The sequence below is a fragment of the Mustela lutreola genome, chromosome 4 (assembly GCF_030435805.1).
Source record: "Mustela lutreola isolate mMusLut2 chromosome 4, mMusLut2.pri, whole genome shotgun sequence".
NCBI classification, from domain to species: Eukaryota; Metazoa; Chordata; class Mammalia; order Carnivora; family Mustelidae; genus Mustela; species Mustela lutreola.
The window spans coordinates 114,698,753-114,721,560 of NC_081293.1; the positions used below are offsets into that span (position 1 = coordinate 114,698,753).

The following is a 22,808-nucleotide window of genomic DNA, read 5'->3' on the forward strand; positions in this document are numbered from 1 at the left end:
TATAAAAAATAAAAAATCAAAAAAAAAAAATAAATAGGAGAATCAAGACTGGAATGCTAGTAGTCTGATTCCAGAACCTACACATTAGTTTGCCTGAAATTAAAATTTGCTAGATGACTGTTGTTTACAATTAAGAGGAAAAAATTGACAACTGCCCTTCTCAAAAAGAGGAGAAATTAAATAAATACGTAAGTGTTGCACTCTAGGACATCTGGACTACATTTATTCCAGCACACTGAAAGAACAGTAATGAAACCCACCTTGCTCCTCCCCCAAACTTAATCTACTTACTCAACTTACATGCATTCCACAACAATGCACTAAAATACTACAGAAGAGGAGACCTATAGCTCAAAGCCTAAAATTTGGATTAAAATATTTCAGGGATAGTGCGAAGGACATCATCAAAGAATATTCAAATTCTCTATTTTCAGGAACAAACGTGCTTCAAATTTGAGATTACCAATATACAAGTAATATGCAAATTTAAGATGACTAATATACAAGTATAACTCAATTCCTTATACAAAACTATTTAAGTAAAGACCACCTATCTAACCAGTTAACTTTTAACTTGAATCCCCTTTAAACCACCACTTGGTTCCTAGAAACAATCTCACCAACCTACATTATAATCCTTTTGTAGCAAATGAAATTTCTAAGAAAATCTGTATTCTTGTGCCAGGGTTAACGCTGGTCTTGAAAAATGGAACCTATAATATAAAATTCAATGTTCAGAAAGTGTATCTTCTGGTTCTGTGAAAGTCTCACAGTGTTTCACTGTATCATATTTAATACAATCCCATTACTACTAAACTCAATGTCAAAGTAGCAATGCTTCAGCTTTCACATTCTTTCACATTCACATTTTCACAATCATTCACATTCACACTTACTAATAATGGTTACTTATTCTCTCTAAGCCTTAGCACCTCATCTCTGAACAGGAATAATCACAGAACATGTATTTCTGAATTGTTTCAGACTCTGTGTGGCACTCAGTATTAGCTATCATGATCAGATAAAATTTCTGGGAACTAAATATTTAGTGAAAGTCCTTAAGAATGAGTACTGAAGAACAATTCTCAACTATTATACTTGCAAAAGTCAAGTCAACTATTAAGAATTTCTGACCAGCGTGCCTGGCTCAGTAAGAAGAGCATGCAATTCCTGATTTCAGGATTGTGGGTTTGAGCCCCACACTGGGTGCAGAGATTACTAATCAAATAAATAAATAAACTTGAAAAAAGGGTATTAAAGTATTAAGAAGAACAACCTTAAAAAAAAAAACAACATGAAGACAGAGAGTGAGCTGTAATGTGAACTATACAATCTGGTTCATAAGGATGTTTCACTGCTGGTTCATTGAATGTAACAAATGTACCATAATAATGAGGAACACTGACAATGAGCAAGGTTGTACTTGGGTCAGGAGGAGGCATGTGAGAAATCTATAGTTTCTTCTCAGTTTTTAAGTGAACCTAAACTTACTCTAAAAAATGAAGTCCATTAATTCTTAAAATACATGTATGATTACAATATTGTGAACTATTTGTCTGGCATTATAAAATGGGGTACCATTCTTTCTACTAGGGTTTCTGGAAAACTTCTGAACACTGGCACATTCCTCCTTCCCCACCCCAAAGCATGTATAAGCTAAAAAAATTAATTCATTACTATCAATTTTTTAATGCATGATGCTTTTTTGAGGAGTATTTCTTATCTCCCAAAGTGGTGGGGATCACTAAACTTCAGTATAAAATGTGGCCTTTTAAGGCAGCAATTCAGGGGGAACTAGGTGGCTTAGTCAGTTCAGCATCTGCCTTCCGCTCAGGTCATGATCCCAGGGTCCTGGGATCGAGCCTCACATCAGGCTCCCTACCCATGCTCTCTCTCTCTCATAAATAAGATTTTTAAAAAAATAAAATAAAAAGCAATTCAGTGACTGGTAAGAATTGACAAGTTAGACTGTCCCTAGACATGGAAATACAATTTGTTTCCCATACACACAAAACTGCTCTTAGAGTTTAGTCTATACTCACACCTGAGAATATAACAAAAGCTATTTCCTGCTGAAACAGTTATCTATTGCCACTTTCTACTTGCAATATGGCCCCACAACAACATATCTTAGAATTTACTGCTCACAATACAAGTGCAGAAGAAAAAAATCTTCAAAGTTAAGAATAATCACCTTCCCAAATTCCTTAATAGCTTACTTTTACAAGCAAAAGCAGTAATACCACATTCTCCAATGTAAAGCATCACATATGTGAAGCATCGTACCTGTAAAGCATAATACCACGTACTTCATGGGTACAACATCCTTCTGTTAAAAAACAAAAAAAGTTGCTATCCACATTAGTAATTTTTAAACTGTGCTCCCAGCAGCGCTCATGGAGTTGGTGATTGAGATATTAAGAGAAAACAGAATCAGGGAAGTTAACAAAAGAAAAGGAGAGACACGTACTACAGATTTAAAGGAAAAGTCTGAGGCTGCATGTCCTATGTCTATCAAATGAGAAAATGGTATTAAATGGTATACTACTTAGTAATATAAAGGAACTATTGATACATGCAACTTGGATGAATATCAAGGAAATTATGCTGAGTGAAATAAAAAAGCCAATCCCCAAAAGATCACATACCATATAATTCCATTTACGTAAGAGTCCTGAATGACAAATTATAGAAACAGAACACATCAGTGTGGCTGTAAGAGGGTATCACCAGGGATTCTTGTAGAGATGGAAATGTTCTGTATCTTAAGTGTGGTAGTGGATACAGGAACCTACATGTGATAAAAATGCCAAGAACTAAACACACACACACACTCCTATGCACACACACGTGAAATTGGGGAAATCCGAACAAAGTGAATAGACTGTATCAGTATCAATATTCTGGCTGTGACACTGTACAGCAGTTTTGCAAGATGCTACCATTGAGAAAAATTGCCTAAAGGAAAAATAGTTTCTCTGTATTTTTTTCTAAGATTTTATTTATTTATCTGTGTGGGTTGGGGTGGGGGAAGGAGGGAGAGCATGCATGAGCACAAGGCAGAGGAGGGCAGAGGGAGAAGCAGACTCCCCACTGAGCAGGGAGCCCAATGCAGGGCTTGATCCTGGGAGACTCAGGGATCATGACCTGAGCCGAAGGCAGACACTTAACCAACTGAGCCACCCAGGGATCCCTCTCTGCACTATTTCTTACAAATGCATGTAACTCTATATTACTTCAAAATTTAAAACTTAATTTTCTAAAATGACATTAAAATTGTGGCCTTCAAACTTTTTTTTGAGTACTGATAGAAACTTTTTTACAAATAACATTATACAGTGAAATCTAAGCATTTTTTAAAGTATTTATTTATTTATTTGACAGAGAGAGAGAGAGAGAGAGAGATCACAAGCAGACAGAGAGAGTGGGGGAAGCAGGCTCCCAGCTGAGCAGAGAGCCCAATGTGGGGCTGGATCCCAAGATCCTGAGATCATGACCTGAGCTGAAGGCAAAGGCTTAACCCACTGAGCCACCCAGGTGCCCCATGTGAAATCTAAGCATGTATTTTGATTCCAGAATGAAAAATAGCTTGAATCTCCTATGCTTTTCCCAGCGATTGCTAATGTCAACTTGAAGTACTATGTTAAGGAGGCCACAGCCAGATACAATAACAGGAGGCCTCAAGTGATCAGTAATGTCTGTAAACAGGTACAACAGGCATTTGTACCTCACATTTGCTATGTCTGTGGTTAAAGAGGGTGGCAGGGGTATGTTCCTGCCTATATGTCCTCGCAGCCATCAGTTAAGTTCCATGAAAAGCATATAAGCTTCCTGGAGAATAGCTCAAAAATCACTGGTTAAAAGAAAATACTTACTGACTCAACATATGACATGAAAAACTTATTTCACTGGTATACTCTACCTGCCCAAAGCAGAAAAGAAAAAATAAGCTTCTAAAAGTAGTGCTGGAGTCTACTGTATTAAAAAACTAACAAACAAAAACAACAAAAAAACTCTGCATTTAACCTTTCAGTCAACCTATACAGACTGTTAGGCTGGTTCATTCTTGCTTTTTCAGACTTTAAATAAGTATCCCACCATATAAGGGCATAATACTTAAAACAATTAAAGCTGGTAATAATTTTATTCTCTCATTCTTCGTTCTAGTCTCAAGCAAAACAATGTCCTCTCCAGGATTAACGAAGTACACCTTCAATCACTATTTTGAATCATTTCTTTCAGACTAGAGATCTTGAGTCCTCTCTTACTTCCCTAACAAAAAACAGTATGTATCAAATCTAACGAATAGGATTTAAACAAATCTTTCAGGTTCTACCATCTACATTTTTATTATCTCAGACCTGGGCTGCCAGAGCAATTTTTTAAGTGGTCTCTTTTCCTTTCTAACTTGACCTTTAAACCAGTGATCCTCAAACATAAATCCACAAATTGCTACTTTTCATATACTGGGGTCTGGAGTTGGAAAAGATAGATTCCTAGGCCTCATTCCCACAGATTCTGATTTAGCAGGTCTGGGATGTAGCCTGGATGTCTTATTTTTTAAAAAGGCAATTGTTCCAGCCCTTTATAACAATTGCTTAGACAGATACACTTCACGCACTAGTATCCTAATTTTGCCCTCTTCACAAAAGCTCAAAGTAATTACAGTTAAATTCCTAATCTTGACATTATCAGGTTACCCTGTTCCAATACATAAATTCTCTGACTATGCCAGTCTTTTTACTACTGTTGGCATAACTTTGCTCATTCCCCTTCAAATTTTCTACAGTAATAGTCCTTCATTTTTGTCCATCCCACCAACAAAAACCTTATTAAACCTTCAAGAGTTATGTAAATACTTACTACACTTCCTTGGAAGCATTCCCAATTTCCCAACTTAAGACTTTTCTGCTACAAAACTAGCACCTGGGTGGCTCAGGTTAAGCCTCCACCTTTGACTCAGGTCATATTCTCAGAGTCCCAGGATCCTGTCCTGCATTGTGCTATCTGCTCGGCAGGGAGCCTGCTTCCTCCTCTCTCTCTCTGCCTGCCTCTCTGCCTACTTATGATCTCTGTCAAATAAATAAAATCTTAACAACAACAACAAAAAAATCCTAGCTTTTAAGGTCTCTAGATCAACCTCCTGAGGGCTGTTTCCTTATCTATAAACAAAAATTTGGCCAGGCTACCTCAAAAAACTATCCCAGCTATAAAACCTGCTCCACCCTAATCTAACTTCCCAAAGAATGTTGTTATATTTTTTTAAGCCACTAGCATTTGACCCATTACTTGAAATAGCTATTAGATGCTTGGTTCTCAAAACTCTATCATCTACTTCACCCTTTACCAAGAACTAATATTTACATTTTAGCTATCAAAGCCCACGTCGTGGTAGTGAAGATACCACCTAAAATTATTCTGGATTAAATCATATTTGTCCTCACCCTAACACATTCAATCCCTTCCTCCCTCTTTTAGATAAACAGGAACATATCTCAAAACAAAGCAAAATACCTGTCAAAGAACATTATTGATTTCCTTCTGGAACATTTTTTTTTTGTAATTCTTTCTCTTATTACTTTTTAAAATGTGGAGTCTCTCAAGGCTCAATCCTCCCTATTATTAATCTCCACCCACACTGGATTTCACCTTTCATTCCTCTGATTTCCTATTCCTAGCCATCTATAGGGTATGTATCTATTCAAACATCTGCCATCACTGCAAAAACCAAACACTCAAACTGAATCTCTTCCACACTTTGCATTCCATTTTTTGTTTGTACCCCACTCCCCTAGTTCTTTTTAATCCTTCTTTTTTCTAGTCTCCTGTTATACTTGCTCAACAAGCCTTTTGTGCCTCTTCAGTGTTCCAGATTCATTTTTCCTCAGTTTCCATGGCTCCCACCATCATCTTCACCATCTGAATAACTTCCAATAATCAACCCCTCCAGCTTGCCACCATTGACTTCTGAATACCTGGTCTCCAAACAATGGAAGAAATCTTGCTTATTCTTAAGCACTTTCCCAGAGTATAGGGTAACTATTCTATTAATTTAAAATGCAATAAAATCAACTAAAATTTATCCATTTAACATATTTATGTTAACATGTTCTGTATACTGGTTTATGTGCTTGGGAATGAGCACTGAACAAAATTAAGTTGCCCTTAAGCCCCTTTTGATGAGCTAGGGCAATATAATATAATCAAAGGTATCTCAGAGGCAGTTTTAAGTAACTGCCTTTGATAACGATTTGTGTATTCTCATAACTTAGTCAAAAATTAGTCCTTTATAAGGGTCAATAGAGAGCTGAGATTTTTTCAAATGATCTGAATTCAAATTCTTGATCAGTGGCCTTTTTTTTCTTTTCTTTCTTTCTTTCTTTTTTTTTTTTTTTTGAGAGAGAGGGAGTGAGCAAGCAGGTGCGGGGTAATGAGGAGGAATCTTAAGCTGGTTCTACACCAGTGCAGAGCCTGATGAGGAGCTCGATCTCACGACCCTGAGATCGTGACATGAGCTGGACTCAAGAGTTCAATGCTTAACCACCCAAGGACCCCTTATCAGTCACTCTTTAACTATGCTACTCCAAGTCTCTCTAGGTCTCTCATGAAAAATGGGTAAAATATCTACCTTGCAGAGTTGGTATGAATTTTAGCATCTTCCCTCTTAAGAATTAAAAGCATGAAGTTCCCATTACTCAATTTAATGATAATTTAATCAATCCCAATCACAAAACTGTGGATCACTGAAGACACTTAGTGAAAAACAGCATCTCTATTATTGTAAATTTCTGAAAAGATCTTAAAATTCCACGTTTAAAATATTTGCTATAGAAATCTTAATTCTAAAAAAGAGTAATTTCTAAGTATCAACAAACTATAAAATCAGCAAGAGACTAGCAAAATGAATAAGAAAAAATACTTTCCATGTTTAAACCATTTATTTCTGCAAAATTTTCCCCAGTCTTTTTTTTTTTTTTTTAAGATTTTTTGATTTATTTATTTGACAGAGGGAGAGAGGTTACAAGTAGGCAGAGCAGCAGGCAGAGAAAGAGGGGGAAGCAGGTACCCTGCTGAGCAGAGAGCCTGATGCAGGGCTCTATCCTAGGACCCTGAGATCATGACCTGAGCAGAAGGCAGAGACTTAACCCACTGAGCCACCCAGGTGCCCCCCCCCAGTCTTTTTAATCCCAAGACTTACAGTATCCAATGATCAACTTCTTCCTCTGCATATATTAATATAAATAGAAAAACAAAATAAAAAACCCGGAAATGGAAAAAAAAAACCAATCCAGAAATCAAAGAACCAGTGCCTAAGAACTAGAGAGTTGAAGCTTAGAGAAAAAATGTCTACGCATCTCACAGGAATGAATTATGGAATTAGTAGATCTAAGCCTCCATCAAGAAAATTACTCAGAAATGCAGACTTTATTAACTTATTATGTCTTATTCAAGCTTTTAGAGTAGCCAGTCTTTTTTTTTTTTTTTAAGGTTTTATTTATTTATATTTGACAGAGAGAGAGATCACAGGTAGGCAGAGAGGCCGGCAGAGAGAGAGGGGGAAGCAGGCTCCCCACTGAGCAGAGAGCCCGATGCAGGACTTGATCCCAGGACCCTGAGACCAGGGCCTGACCTGAAGGCAGAGGCCCAACCCCAATGGCATCCTAGAGTAGCTAGTTTTGAACAGGCATATAATCACAGAGAAACTGTACAATAAAGGGTAAAATGAAGTGTCAGGAATGAACTTAGTAGATAAAAGTGTCATTATTGACAAGCATATTTGCTATAAGACAGGCTACATCCACTTTCACTTTCCAACTTAATTTTAAAGACTTGTCTTTACAAATAGAAAACATTATGTATATACATTAAAAAAAAAATCAACATTTACTGAGCCAACTGGCCACCCTTATAAAAGTCATTGTACATGAAAAAACTGCTGTGCAAAGTTAGGGGCTGATACTTTCCTCCAAATCCTTAATGAACAATTTACCTCAGGATATAAGAGGCATAAAATTTAAACTCCCTGTAAGTAAGAGTTTATACCAGCAGAGACTCCTTTTATAAAAGGCTATACCAGCAGAGACTCCTTTCAAATCTCCATTATCATTCTGGATTAAATTTAAATGATAAGTAAAATATTCTCAAAGTAACTACACAATAAAAGAACTTTTGTCTTCTGGCACAATACTAAGTCCCTAAGATCTCCCAGTTTTTACTTGGAATTCAAAAATCAAAAAATCACTACATTAGTGTGTAATTATTAGGTTTTGCTAACATACAGCAACCATGTTACAATGTATCAAAAAATTACAGGCTAAAATTTGCAACCACACAAACTGATCCCAGAGTTATTAGCCAACACAATCATCAGTTACTTCCCCTAGGAAATATGTGCAAGGTCAGCAAGCCAAAATTAGTAGCTACCATAACACTTTCAATTAGAGGGCGTTCAACTATTTGCCACTAAATGAATCTAGTTTACAATATTAACAGAAGAGTCCTAAAGAAATGAATGTAAATCTCACAAAAAGAAAGTAAATCTCACAAGACAATAAAGGTTACGGGATCTTGTCAGATCAGCGCATCTATTCAATTCCATAGACATTTGAAATGTGTGATTTCATTTAGACAGAATTCTATAAACCCCAGTAGGACAAATCACAGATTCTGAAACAGCATTTTAATTATTTTTATTTGTGTGTATATGTGTGTGCTGCATGTGTGTTGTCTAGCAACGGGATTCACTGAGGTAAATGGAATATAGAGGGGTAGATTCATTTCTTAAGGATGCTACAGCACATGATCATAAACAATTCTAGAGACCAAAGTCTGAAATCAAGATGTCAGCATGAAAGAGCATTTTAAGACTTCTAAGATACAACCCCCCTCAAAAATCTGGATTTATAAACAACAGGAATTCGAAATTTGTGAGTTCATCAGTTAATATGGAGACTCATTTAAAAATTATATATACCAGGGTGCCTGGGTGGCTCAGTGGGTTGGGCCTCTGCCTTCAGCTCGGGTCTTGATCTCAGGATCCTGCTCAGGGGGAGCCTGCTTCCCTCTCTCTCTCTGTCTGCCTCTCTGCCTGCTTGTGATCTCTGTCAAATAAAAGAATAAAATCTTAAAAAGAAAAAGAAAAAAAAAAAGGAAATGTCTTCCTTTAAAAAAAAAATTACATATATCTTAAACACTGTATTTTTAATTTAAAATGGACCCTGAGATCATGACCTGAGTTGAAAGCAAGAGTGGACACCTAACCGACTGTGCCATGCAGGGATCCCTGGCACTAATATTTTTTAAGTGAAAGTTAAGGAATCCTCTACAATATCTATATAAAAGGCTTTGGGGAAAACACAATATACAAAAAAATTTAAATAAATTATGTGTGTGTGTGTGTGTATAAATATATACATATATAAAAGCTATAAACAGTGATCAGTACAGCACATGAAACAATGGGGATAGAATCAGAAACTCACTTTTTTTCCAGGAACAGCTACAATACAAACAGCTGGAGAACTAATGAAGAATTGTACACCTATTAACTCAATGAATTCTCAAAACGACTCTGTAAGATAGGCTCTATTTATTATCTCAATTTTGCAGATCAAGAAACTAAGGCACTAAAAGATAAGTAACTTGTCCATAAGGCAATACAACCTTACGGTTCTAGTTTCTACTTTAAGTCCTAGGCAATACTGCCTCTAACGAAGTATTGTTGAGTCATATATAAGAATATATACTGCTTTCATAATCTTAAAAATTGGAGGGGATAATCAAGTCTTAGTATGTCACTCCCCAAAACAAATTTTTCAGCAGCTCTCCCATAAAGTCCATAATCTTCTGTCCTGGCATTCAAGGCTCATCAACCTTGATCACAATTTGTACTGCTAGAATTCTAATCCGAGACTCATCCAAATAACACGTGGGTTCTGGAAACCAACAGATAATCTTGAATTGGGATGTAAAGAAACACAAAACATAGTCTGTCACATGACACTGCACAAAGACTAGTATTCCTTCATTCAGATAATCTAAAAATTGGCTTCTCAAGAGAACAGTCAGCATGGTTTCCTGGAAAAGTTTAAATATCAAGAATTGTGACCTAAATTTTAATCCCTGATCAACCACTATCTAACTATATGAGCTAAGGAAAATCATTTAACCTCCCTGGTTTCTGTTCTACTTGCAAAATAAAAGGGAAGAGCTAGAACACTGTAAAAACTAGCTGAGGCTAGCAACTAAAATGCAAATTCAAGACTCCACTAGATGTGATTAAGTAGGTCTGGAATGCGGCCCAAGAATGTCTGCTTTAGTGAGCACCACGTAAATAATACATGTGGTCCCTGGACCACAGTGAAAAATATTTAAATAAAAATCTCAGAAATCAATTCTAACTCTAGTTTCTTAGCTTCAGTCAATAGGATGCTACTTTACATAACCAGCATGCGGGCTGTGGCCTAAAAGAAAATCCTCAGTTCATCATGAGATTTGTTTTGCACCTCTCACCCTGTACTTTTTTAAGACAATGGAATATAATTTAGTAGTGCTACAAACTGAACTTTCATCCTCTTAAGACACAGATACAGTTGATTAAAATGAGTTTTAAATTAATTAAGCCCCTACAAAATGCTGATTCAAGTGTATCATCTCATTAATCCTATTTTGAAATATGTTCATTATCAGGATATTTCAAGTTTTAGAGAATGTAATCTCCACTCTGTAAGTACCCACAAGTCTCAAAATTTTCTTCTCCCAATTTTCTCTGAAAATTTCCAAAGAAATTAGTAATTTTCATTCAGTATGTTACCCAGGGCCTAAATCAGTAAAATATTCAAATTACCACCCAATTTCACTACCAGTATTTTATCATTAAGAAGAAATATGCCAAATTGATGAGTATCATTATAATGTAATTAAAGTCTGAATAAGTATTTTCCCTGTTTATTCTTTTCTTGTTCTAATGAACTTTTCCACAGTAAGTACTACATTTGTTCCAAAAAATCATACAGCACTTTGTTCTAAGAGTTACAGATGTTTGATGCTCTGCTATATTAAATGTACCATCTCACCAACCCTTTTTAAAAGAGCAAACTTGGGCACCCGGGTGGCTTAGTGGGTTAAAGGCCTCTGCCTTCAGCTCAGGCCATGATCCCAAAGTCCTTCGATAGAGTCCCTCGTTGGGCTCTCTGCTCAGTGGGGAGCCTGCTTCCTTCCCTTCCTCTCTCTCTGCCTGCCTCTCTGCCTACTTGTGATCTCTGTCTGTCAAATAAATAATAAACAGAATCTTTTAAAAAACTTGCATATATGTTATATGTTAACATATATGTTAACATATATGTTTGTATGTTAAATATATTTTAACATGTATGTTTAACATATGTTTTTAAAACTTATCTCAATAATTTCAGAAAAAAAATTTTCAAAAGAATTACTTCAAAGATTTTTTTTTTTTTAATGGAGAAAGGGGAATAACACCATAATTAAAATATATATTTTCAGGGGCACTTGGGTGGCTCAGTTGTTAAGCATCTACCTTTGTCTCAGGTCATGATCCTAGGATCTTGGGATCAAGCCCCACATTGGGCTCCCTGTTCAACGGGAGGCCTGCTTCTCTCTCCCCCCCCCCACCACCCCATTTGTGTTCCCTCTCTCGCTGTGTCTCTGTCAAATAAGAAAAATTTAAAAATACATATATGTATATATATATTTTTAGCATTGTCTCAGATATCAAAATGCGAGTGTTAGCAGCAAATCATAAACCTAAACAATTCTAACTCAAGGCTCATTTAGTAATAATTCTAAAAACTAAATGAGTAATTAGAACACTATAATTAAAAAAATAATTTAACAACCTATGTACTTATTTTCTGTATTCTGAATTTCAAATTAGGACAGCATTCAGTAAGCTATTTTAAATCCCATGTGTAGAAAATGACACTATCTGACACTATCCAAATTATCTACACTTTCCTTCCTTAAAGTAGTTTTCAATCTGTGTGATTTCAAAAACGATTCATCTGTCTCACAGAAAGACAAGAAAAAAGAAAACTCCCACAATTCCAATTACCCAGACACAAATCATTGCTAAAAACTTTGGTGTGTTTGCAGCCACATGGTAAAAACTTATTCTGGCAAGAATCACCAATAGACACTGAATCTAGGAAAGTCTGACAGGGAACAGAATATTTACACAACCTCAAAAATACCTTCCCACAAATTACTTAATAATGGCAAAAAGAGAAACAGTAACTATACAATGGAGAAACTACACCACGCCTTAACCAAGCAATTAAAATGAACTACTGATAAGGGGCAAACATATTAAATGCATCCAGATGATTAAACAAAACAAAAAACCCATATATTGCTTATCTAGTACTCCAGAAAAAAATCCAAAATCTGAATCTAATCATGAAGAAACCTTAGGTAAACCCAACTGAGGGACACTGCTTTAATGACTAGCCTGCCAATATCATGAAAGACTAAGAGACCTGAAAACTAAACACAATCTGTGATACTGAATTGGCAACCGAACCAGAAAAAAAGTGCTAATAAAGGACATAACTGGGAACCAATGAAAATGGAATATGGACAAGAGTCTAAATGAAAAGTATTACATCAATGCTAAATTTCCTAAATTTAACCACTCTGCTTACTTAAGACACTTGATCTTAGGAAATGCATACTTAAGTATAAGACAGCATCATATATGCAATCTACTCTCAAATAGTTAAGAATTTCTTTTCACATCAACAGAGAAAATAATAAAGTAAATAAGACAAAATGTTAAAAACGAGGGGATTTGAGTAAAGGGCTTAAGGGAAGTTTTGTTACTACTCATGTAACTCCTGTAAGCCTGAAATTATTTAAATTAAAAAAAAAAAACAGAAAAAATCTTGGTGTTTTGGCAGTATTCCTTAGCATATGTGTATATAATTATATACAATATTTGTATTTTTTAAAATTAAAAAATGGAATCATCCATTTGACACTATTTAGTTTCAGAGGCCCTCCGAAGTACACATGAACATCCAGGGGAAAAAAGCAATTGCTTTACGATGAATTAAGTGTCCTTCTCTTGCTCTCCACCCAAGCAAACTCCCCCACACCATAAATACCCATTCTACCACCATCTCCTTAACCAGTCACAGCTAATTAAAGGGATCAAGATGGAGAACAGTGGTTCACTGACACCTTGCCAATTCCTGTGAGGTCTAACTGTACTTTCTTCAAAAAGGTTCTCTAAGATTTCCCTACAGTTCTATAACAAATCTTTTACTTAAGCTAGCTGGAGCTGATTTCTGTACCTTGCATCCAAACAAACTCTAAAACAGCAGGCTTTTGAGAAGTAGAAATAATCTTTTGTCTGTGCTTGAAAAAGATGGTTTTGCTGGGGGCTTAATGGTAAGATATAACAGGGCTGTGTCAATTCAGCCAATTATGCAGCTTCATTTAAAGAGAAGCAGCAGAAAAGCAAATAATTCAAAAGGAACAATCTTACTTTCTCAAGAAGAGCTACTATGTATCAGACCAACCCCAGAACCTCATCAATATATGGCTAATGAAGCAGTCTCAACCTTTCAGTCAGTCACGTATCATTAAAGAGAAAATGGGTTTTCAAATTCCTGAAACCTGTCTTTCTTCAAACAACATACAAAAACAAGAGGAATTTTTTTCAGTTAGTCTTTAAGTAAAAATTATGTTATAAATACCTTTTGAAAACAAAAGTCAAAATAGATTTAAACACTAAAAATTTTTCTGGTCTTAGGGGCACTTGGCTGGCTGAGTGGGTTAAGACAGGCTCCGGCTCAGGTCATGTTCTCAGGGTCCTGGGACAGAGTCCTGCATGGGGCTCTCTGCTCAGCAAGGGAGCCTGCTCCCCCCACCTCCCACTGCTTGCTGCTCTGCCTACTTGTGATCGCTCTCTCTGTCAAATAAATAAAATTTAAAAAAAATTTTCTGGTAGTAGAGAAAATGTTAGCTAACCTAATTCTGTGAACCTGAAATTTAAAATTATCTTATGAATACCACAAACCAAAACTATCTCAATCCCACTGTTCCATTAGTTAACTTTATTGCTATAGGCTCAGACCTTAAATGCTGTAACAAAGTTAGCTATAACACAGGTGTGATTACTCAATGTTCTTTCTCAATTATACACTTCAGGACGAAGATGTTTTTTCCTTCAGATTAACTCTAAATTAAGCAAACATCTAAGAGTTGCTAGAAAATTCCCTCTTCTCCAACTGTACAACTCAAATAAAGAAAGTTGCACAAATAATTTTCTCAGGTCCTGTCTTCATTAAACCCAGATTTCACACTTAGGACAATTTTAAAATGCAAAAACAAATATTTTAACTAGAAATAATGGACAAGTAATCGATTATTTACTTAATGAATTACTATATTATAGATTACTAATGTGTGGAAAGCCATAGTATCTTGTTTTGATGGCATAACTCAACACATCAAAAAAACTGACTGAGCTGTTGCACTGAAAAGTCCAAGATCCCAAACAACTTAAATAGTTCTTATAAATAATCAAATCAGATTTTCCAGTAAAGCTGGAAAATTCACCTAACAATACAAAAATGGCTTTCGTAAACTACCTAAAAACAGAATTTTATTTATGAGCTGTCTGTAGGGAAGAACGACCTGATGTCATATTAAGGGAAAATATTTATCAAGTGAAATTTAAGACCCTATTTTCTTGACTCTGACTTAAGTAAAAAAGCATCCTAATGCTACTAATGGTTAATAAAAACTTCTTATATTCTTAAAGACACAAATAACATCTAATTAAATTAGCTTTAGTCACCATCTGATTTTTAATGTAGCACTTAGCATGAGTGCTCACAATTAACAACAAAAAAAAATCTTTTGGTTAATTCCTACCTCTCTCTTTAGTTAGGAATTCATTTAATTGCAATAGCAAGATTTTTAGTTAAATACTGTTACTTCAAATCTGGTGTGCTAAAAAACTATTTTCAACCATAAATATTCCTCTTCCATATTAAATAAGAATTTAATACACATTATCCATTTAATATTTTTTTAAAAAGGCTCTTCCCAACACTTCTATGTTACAAAAGACAGTAAAAAAGAAACAGTAAGCTACTCCAATTTAAACTCAGCCTAAAAACTAACATTTATACAGCAACATCTAAAATAGTATCCTTGTTTTTTTGCCAGTCAACACAAAAGAATAATTTTACCATAAAGTAAAAATAATTCTATAGCTAACATTAAAAATTCTCCCTGAATACAAGTATTAAACATTTATTCTAACATATCACAAGAAACAGTCCCTGATTACCCAGAATATTTGAGATGTGTCTGCTTAAATGAAAGCTTTAAATGCAACAAATAATTGAGCACCTACTCTCTACTGTGAATCAATCCTTTGGAAATGAAAGCTAATTATACACTATGAAAATATTTTAAAAAATAAACAGCATCTTTTACAAAAATTCCACACTGATACTTCTTTAGCACCTTTTGACAGTTCTTCCAAGTCTTTTTCATTTTCTCCATTTTAAACACTCAATGATAGCACACATTTAAGTCCCAGTACTAACTTCCAGAAAAGCGGATCTGTTAGGATTTATGTAACACACTTTAAAAAAATCCCTATAGGTGTAAGGCTTTGATGCATGAAAATGGGTACATTATTCTTAGAAATAAGAAACCAATTTTAAAAGTTAGACTTTCACTAAGACCACTAAGGTATGTGTTAAAAGAAGAATTTCTCCTAAATTATTAATTGGCTTTTATCCTCACTTCCTCATTTTAGATCCAAGAAGTCCTAGAGCTTACTGTGGTATACATGGTAAAAATTCTCTGGCTGGAAGCTCTAAGACAGACAAGCCAAAATTGTGAGAGTTATCAGAGATCTAAAGAGTTGAAGGGAAATGGAGGAGCCCTGTAAAGGTTCTAAACTTAAATTGAGATCAAAGGGATCCTATAACATACACTGACAACAAAAGGGAAGTACGATCAAAATATAGTCTCTAAAAATAAATTTGCTCTCCAATTACGTTATAATTTTTCACAAATCCACTTAAACAGATAAACACCTAATCCCTCAAAACTCTTAACAAAAGACCATTTGACTAGTCTCCCCCCTTACCCAGACCTACTGTATCAAAACTCACCAAGAAAAAACCTTGCCTAACCTTTTAATAAATCTGCCTCTACAATTCTAACTTAAAACACAGTCAATGGGGTATACATTAACAAAAGCCAAACATTTATAACCATGTTATTTATAAATTAACCATTTAAAATAAAGTACAATATCCTTTAAATATATATCAAAACAAGCAAAAACAAAAACAAAAACAAAAACAAAAAAAAACAAAGGCAATGAAGCAGCCCAGTATGAGGAAAGCAATAGCGTGAAGGCAGCTTTTCTCATAATTTCTAACTTGGTATTGTTTATCTGAAGCCAAGTAGGTCCAAATGCTCTGTGTCTAGACCTGATCAAGGTCACTATCAAGAAAAAACAATGGGTGTAGACAGTGTTCCCTCCCCTGGCTACATAAACCAAATTTCCCTAAGAGTATACTGATTTCCTACATTAAATAGTAAGTTAAAGTACCAACCTTCTGGACCACAGATCTTAACCACACACTCTATGAAACAAATGCACAATCTTTACATTAAAGTTACGACCTAGACTTACATGATCACCCAGAGCATAATAAAAATGTGTATTGACCAGAAACCCCTACACAAACTCCAACTATCCACTAATATTTCATTTTACAATACATTTCAAAGATTCTAAGTAAGGTTATGTGCTCAGTCTTCCATGATGAAACTCTCTAAGCCAGTTATTTCTAAGATTATTTTGTAGAACAAAAAGTAAACTAGCTCAATTGTGAACTTCATGATTCTCTTGTTCCATTGTAAATATCAGAGCAGAATTTACAGTGGAATAAAAGAATCATTAAAGGGTGTATACTCCCCAACCTTTTTAAGAACTACTGGATTGAAAGGCACTCATCTTTCAGTTATTCCATATCAGACTGGTCATTAAACGCCATTAATGGCCCCACTGAAAACTCACTGCTAAGTTGAAGCCAAAAACATCAACCTCCCACTACAGAGGTGAATTTTAATCATTCCTACTTTTTCAAATACTGGTAAATGACACCATTAAATTTTCTGTCTCAATCTAGTAGATTCTGAAATTAGAATAAAATGGATTCAAGACCCTATATTATGGTATGGCTTTCATTTCAAGTCATTAAAACAGACTAAGTTCCACATCCCAAAATAGGTAAATGGGCATGGCGGGGGTGGCTTCAAGAACTAAAGCCTTACTTTTCTACTTACATAATTACAATAATATGCTATAAAACAATTTTAAAAGATAGCAAACTGTGCAGCTGCACTTCATGAAATACAGATAACTTGGAAAATTCTTAAGGAATGCTGAAATACGTGAGAAAAATGGATGCAAAATAAAATAATGAGAAGAACAAGCATCTCCACACCCAGCGAAGTAACAGGTTTAGGCTTGTTTGTACAGCTCCCTAAAAATTAATCTGAAAGAGTACAAAAACCAAAATTCACAAAATTGGTCAAGAAGTGGATGGGAAACATTTCACTTTAAATTAAAACATGTAGTCCCACAAAATGTTACACTTACACACTTATTAAACATTTTAACTTACTTTAGCACAGAGAATAAAAAACACTTGCACTAAACCGAGCAAGAAACTATTCCTTGTCCCAAGTTTTTTTTTTTTTTTTTAATGTTTAAGAGTACCTACCCTCACTACTTGAATTTCTAAGGCTACCTGAGTGTTTTAATTTTTTTTTCGAAAGTGGTGTCATTTTATTTGCCTCTCAGGAAAAACAATAAAATTAATCAACTAAAACACAGCACTATAATTTGCAGTAAAATCAACACATTTTTGTAAACTATCTGGGGAAGAAAAGAAGCACAGTCTTTTCATGTAAACATAATAAGCCCGTAATATGCTGCAGACAAACGCACTGCATGGGGTGTGGAGGACCCGAGCTGATTAGATTACCACAACATCAGCCTGGGGCCGCCATTTTTAGAATCTGTAAAGGACAAAAGAGGGAAATTTCACTTTTTACTTCCCATCTCGGAAAATAAAGGAAAAAACGGGGCTATCTTCCAGTTAGGTATTGATGTCTCCAGCCTAGAGTTGAATGCACCTCACTTAATTCTCTCCAAGGTCTCCAGAACTCCAACACCTTACGTTATTCACATCTCTAAAAGGAGGGGAAATAGGCACCAAAAAAACCAAACCAAACCAAAACAAAACCCGGGGTTTACTCCAAAGCGAACTCTAGCGATTTCTCTTTGACTTTAAATTGTCTCGTTCTTAAGAGTCTAGCAAGAACGGATCTATCTCTACGGAACTGAGGCCAGTGGAAGAGAGCACTCCGGATTGTTTTTTCTCTCCCCCCTCCCCCGTTTAGCACAGTGAACCGTTTGTTTCTCTTCTCTATCTGCTGCCACAGTGTTTGTGCCAATCCCTTTGGTCAAAATAAGCTTTTCTGAAATGTGCCATATTGTGGATTCTAAGCCTGCGGTACAGTAAAGGACCGCGATAATGCAAGAAGAGTGGGGGAGGAGACTGAGAAGGCTGGGTACTGGGGTGACCACCTCAGGGGCGGGTTTACCCTCTCCTGGAGAGGATGAGGAGCTGTCTCGTTCCCCCACAAAGGAAGATAGAGACCCAGAACGTCCTCTTAACCCCCCTCGTATTTACTAGGTAATTGCACCAGAGAATACCAGGCAATTAATGGAAGAAGAAGAAAATGGGGCCTATACGGTTTTTCAGCACCTGAACAAGATGCGGTCGAGGAAAGGGAGACTGGCAGCTCCTGGGACCACTTCGACACAAACCCTAACAGTCACAAGCCTCCCTCCTCACCCAAGCGGCCTTAACCCGCTGCCAATGAGGAGTGCGCCCCCTCCCTAACTCCCACTCTCAAGGGGGTTTAACTGCCAGTTTCCCCTTTCCCCAACCCTAAAACCCGCCATAATGCTCCCTTTCTAGGGACAGGGAAGAGAAAGGATAAATTCTATTCAAACAAGCAGCGTCTTCTTCCAGCCCAGACACCTGAGAGTCAACGTCGACTCCCCCCAACCCCCTCCCAAAAGGATAAAAATGAGAAAGCCCCCTCCCCCTTGAAACACGCGTCCCTCCACCCCACAAACCCCAAGAACTCCCAAGGAGACGACAGGCACTGACCTGTGATGTTCACACACCAGACACCCGAACCCCGTTATCTGCTCGACCCCCAGGGAGTCTCTCCACACCTCCGCGAACAGACGACCCCCCGACAGCAGCCACTGCGGACACAGGACCCGGCTCCACACACCCCCTCCCCAAACAGCAGCGCGCAGCCTCTTCACCAGCAATCAAAGAGTAGGGGAGGGGGCACCCAGACAGTCAACAGGAACGCAGAGGCGACGGCAAGGCTGCTCAGAGTGTCTATGCCCCCTCTGTTGCCGCTCCCGAACTCAGGCACGGTCTCCGACTCGGCCCCCTGCGCCCGCTCAGTGTCACTGCCTCTCGCTCTGGGAAAATGGCGGCGACGGCGGCGGCGGCCGCGGCGGCGGCGGCGGCGGCGGCCGCGGCGGCGGCGGCAAGTGCACGGGGCCCGCCCGCCCCGCTCCGCAGGGGCAGAGGGGGAGGGGACGAAGCTGCCCGCCGCCATTTTGCTTGTGGGCTGCCGCCCGCCGTTGCCTCTTCCACAGAGGCTTGAAGATAGCCAACTGGAGGCAGAGAGGTGGGCAGAACCTCCGTCTTTATCACAACAGATGCATTCAACTATTCACAGAAGGTTTGGGAAGTTTCGTATTTGGTGGGATTGGTTCTTTACCCCTTCTCCTTGAGCAGCCCTCAAGTCTGGATATCGGCGACGTTGGGCACGCCACTGTTGGGTGGAAGGATGAGGACTGTAGGCCCTGGGAACAACCCCCCCCCTTCCTAAATCGATGCACTTTCTCCCACTCCCCAAACCATCTCAGTCTCAGTCTTCCCCTCCCCCTCCTCAGTCTGGCCTCCAGCGCTGGGTGAACTCGGTTGGGGTGTCACTCGACGCCCACTAGGGGCTGTGGAGGCTCCAGTGCGCAGACTCCGGGCACCGGATAAAAGCGGAGCTGGGGCGTCCAGCGCCGTCTCGATGGAGGAGAGAGAAACGGAAGAGGTCGGGGGGAGAAGCAGCAGGAAAAGTACAGCCACCGTCAGCGCCGCTTTCCTGCCACCGTGTTTCGGGGTAAAAAGCTGCCGTTGCCGTCGGTGCAGTTGCCGTCGCTGCCTCCTACTTCTTTTGGCCCAGGGGAAGGATTTCCCCGCCGGCGGGACAGTGTGCGGGGTGGGGAGCGGGAGTTCCTTTATGTGGTGGTGATTAAACGAGGGAGGGACAGAGAGACGGTTATCTCGAAGAAAAAAGGGGGAAGCCAAAGAATAAAACAAGGGTTTCCCCACTAAAATAACACGGTGATTCTTGTTCTTGTTTTCGGGGTCTTCCCCCGAAATGGCGGTTTCCGTCTTCTCGCTCCGCAGAGACCAGGAGCGCTTGGTACGCGAAGTGGGGAGAGGCAGAGGCGGTCCGTGCAGCCAATCAGTGCCTGATGTGTTCTGTCGGGCGCGTCGTGATTGGCTAGCGATGACCTCATGCTGCAGCAGCGGGTGGGGCCAGAGCCGTCGGGGGAGGCTGTTGCAAAGGCAGAGAGGGAGAAGTGACGATGGTGATCGTTGCTGCCGCGGCTGATATGGAACCCAAGCAGTGGCGAAGAGAATCTCAAGGCTCTTCCCTGAGTATTTTCTCCTGTCCCTGCGCGAGGTGAGGGGCCCGGCTCGGCCTCTGCGAAACTTTGGGGCGCTGGCGCGGACGAGGAGACGAAATTACTCCCATGACTTTTGTAACTGCGTCAGGGCAAGATGGCGCTGGGTCTCCTTGGGGCGCGGGGGGAGAGGCACGTCCACCGCCGCCGCAGAGCATGTGACCGGGCTGCATTCCTGTGGGGTTTGGCTCCGACCCAGGCTGGGGCGGGGGAGGGGAAAGGGCTTGGGCGGAGGAGACTGTGGTGCGGTCGGCGTTGGCGGCCTGAAGAGGAAGAGATGACTGTTTGAGAGCTGTTCCCCTCCCCCATATAGCTTACAGTTGCGGCTCCCGGGGGAAAGCCCCTGGAGGGACACTCCTTACGGGGTGTGACGGCTGTTGGTGGTGGAGGTTTGGTGCCCTATTTTCTTACCTACCTTTCTCCTTGCAAAGTTCTTACGTAAGGTGACAGTTTCCTAGTGTTGGAGTCGCAGTCATCTGCGAGTCCCTGAGGGCCGCTGGACTGAGTAAAAAAGAGAGAGAGTAGCTGGGCCACAACGTCAAGAAGTTATCAGTTATTTTTTGAGAAAGCGTTAGGTTTCTCAGATCCCAGAGGAAAAATATTTCGTGTATTTGGAAGCAAGTTTAAAAGGTGTAAGTAACACCCAGGAACACTTAAAATTTCCTAAAAGTTACCATTTGAATTTTGAGGATCATTTTCAGGCTTTCTGTTCCTTCCTGTGTACTTCTCATATCCTCCCTTCTGTATATTCTAAAAGAATGTGTCATTTTAGTGGATACGCTTTTCAAATTTAGGAGTGATTAGTAATAACAGAATAAAAGCTGCTATTGTTGTAATCTACATGAAATAAGGATGTTTTCAATACTTTTGTCTTTCTGTTGCCCTCTTATCTATGGTCTTTAAAAATAAAAGATGAAATCACTTTCGGTAAATGTTACTCATTAAGATTCCTGCACCATTATGAAGCCTACCTCTTTAAACCACTTCTGTAGGAAGTGTGGGACTTAAGTAACAGTTTCCGAAACCTTGTTAGTTGAAGGTCTTTAGTTCAAAAGTTATTAAGTGGCCTATATTCGTACGTTCAGGAAGAAATACTAGTTTTGTTTTTGGTTATTCCCACTTGGACAGACAAGCATAATAGCCATTTAACTAAACTGGTGAAAATTGAAAAAGCTTCTCCCTTCCGGTGGTGTTGAGAGTAGGGAGTTACACAAACAAAGATACTTGCACCGAAACCTGGCTTGCTTTTTGACAGGACACATCTTGTGCTAGGAGGAAATGTTTGCTAGACCTGAAAAGATGGGTTTAACTCAGGTCAAGGTTATGTTATTTCCTATAGTGTTAGTTGTAGACTTGGTAGTGTGAAAACAAGATTCTGTTTATACTTAAACCCTTGCTAGTTTTTGTGGCTTTTTCATTGAAATAACAGTATGAATAAACTGAAAAGCCTGTAATTAAAGTGTAAATATTAAGTAGTACGAAGATTTTAGAGTTCAGAGTTTTTTTGTGTTCATCCATTTTGAATAGAAAAAGGGCACTTTGCATTTAAGAACTCTTGAATAACTTGGAGGATTTGTCATGTATAAATTGTGTCTCCCTAAACTGTCATAGCAACTTTTATTTTGGCTCAGGAAAAAGGGACCAAATATGAAGTCAGGTTTTGTTTTTTTTTTTTTTAAGATTTTATTTATTTGACAGAGATCACAAGTAGGCAGAGAAGCAGGCACAGAGGGAGGAGGAAGCAGGCTGATCCCTGCTGAGCAAAGAGCCCCATGTAGGGCTGCATCCCAGGACTCTGGGATCATATCATGACCGGAGCTGAAGGCAGAGGCTTGAACCCACTGTGCCACCCAGGCGCCCCTGAAGTCAGGTTTTTATTTTGTTTAATTTTGGGTTTTTTTAAAGATTTTATTTATTTATTTAGTTAGTTCACTGACAGAGATTACAAGTAGGCAGAGAG

The 22,808-nt window shown here is 38.4% G+C and overlaps 1 protein-coding gene and 1 long non-coding RNA gene across 5 annotated transcripts in view; one reads left to right on the top strand and one right to left on the bottom strand.

Moving 5' to 3' along the window:
• The window catches only part of KMT2E (lysine methyltransferase 2E (inactive)), a 97,291-nt gene extending 77,673 nt beyond the window's left edge, over positions 1–19,618 (bottom strand). For 3 of the 4 annotated variants that reach the window (XM_059170859.1, XM_059170861.1, XM_059170858.1), the window contains exon 1: positions 19,248–19,618. The gene's annotated coding sequence lies outside the window, so the exon portion shown is untranslated. Of the gene's footprint in view, positions 1–2,286; positions 2,330–19,247 lie in introns of all 4 variants that reach the window. The other variant, XM_059170860.1, reaches the window with a different exon arrangement.
• A 75-nt stretch (positions 19,619–19,693) lies between these two features.
• LOC131829270 (uncharacterized) lies at positions 19,694–21,660 on the top strand. The gene is made up of 2 exons (XR_009352801.1): positions 19,694–19,842; positions 20,057–21,660. It is a non-coding gene; the product is annotated as an uncharacterized LOC131829270 (long non-coding RNA).
• Positions 21,661–22,808: the final 1,148 nt, after the last annotated feature.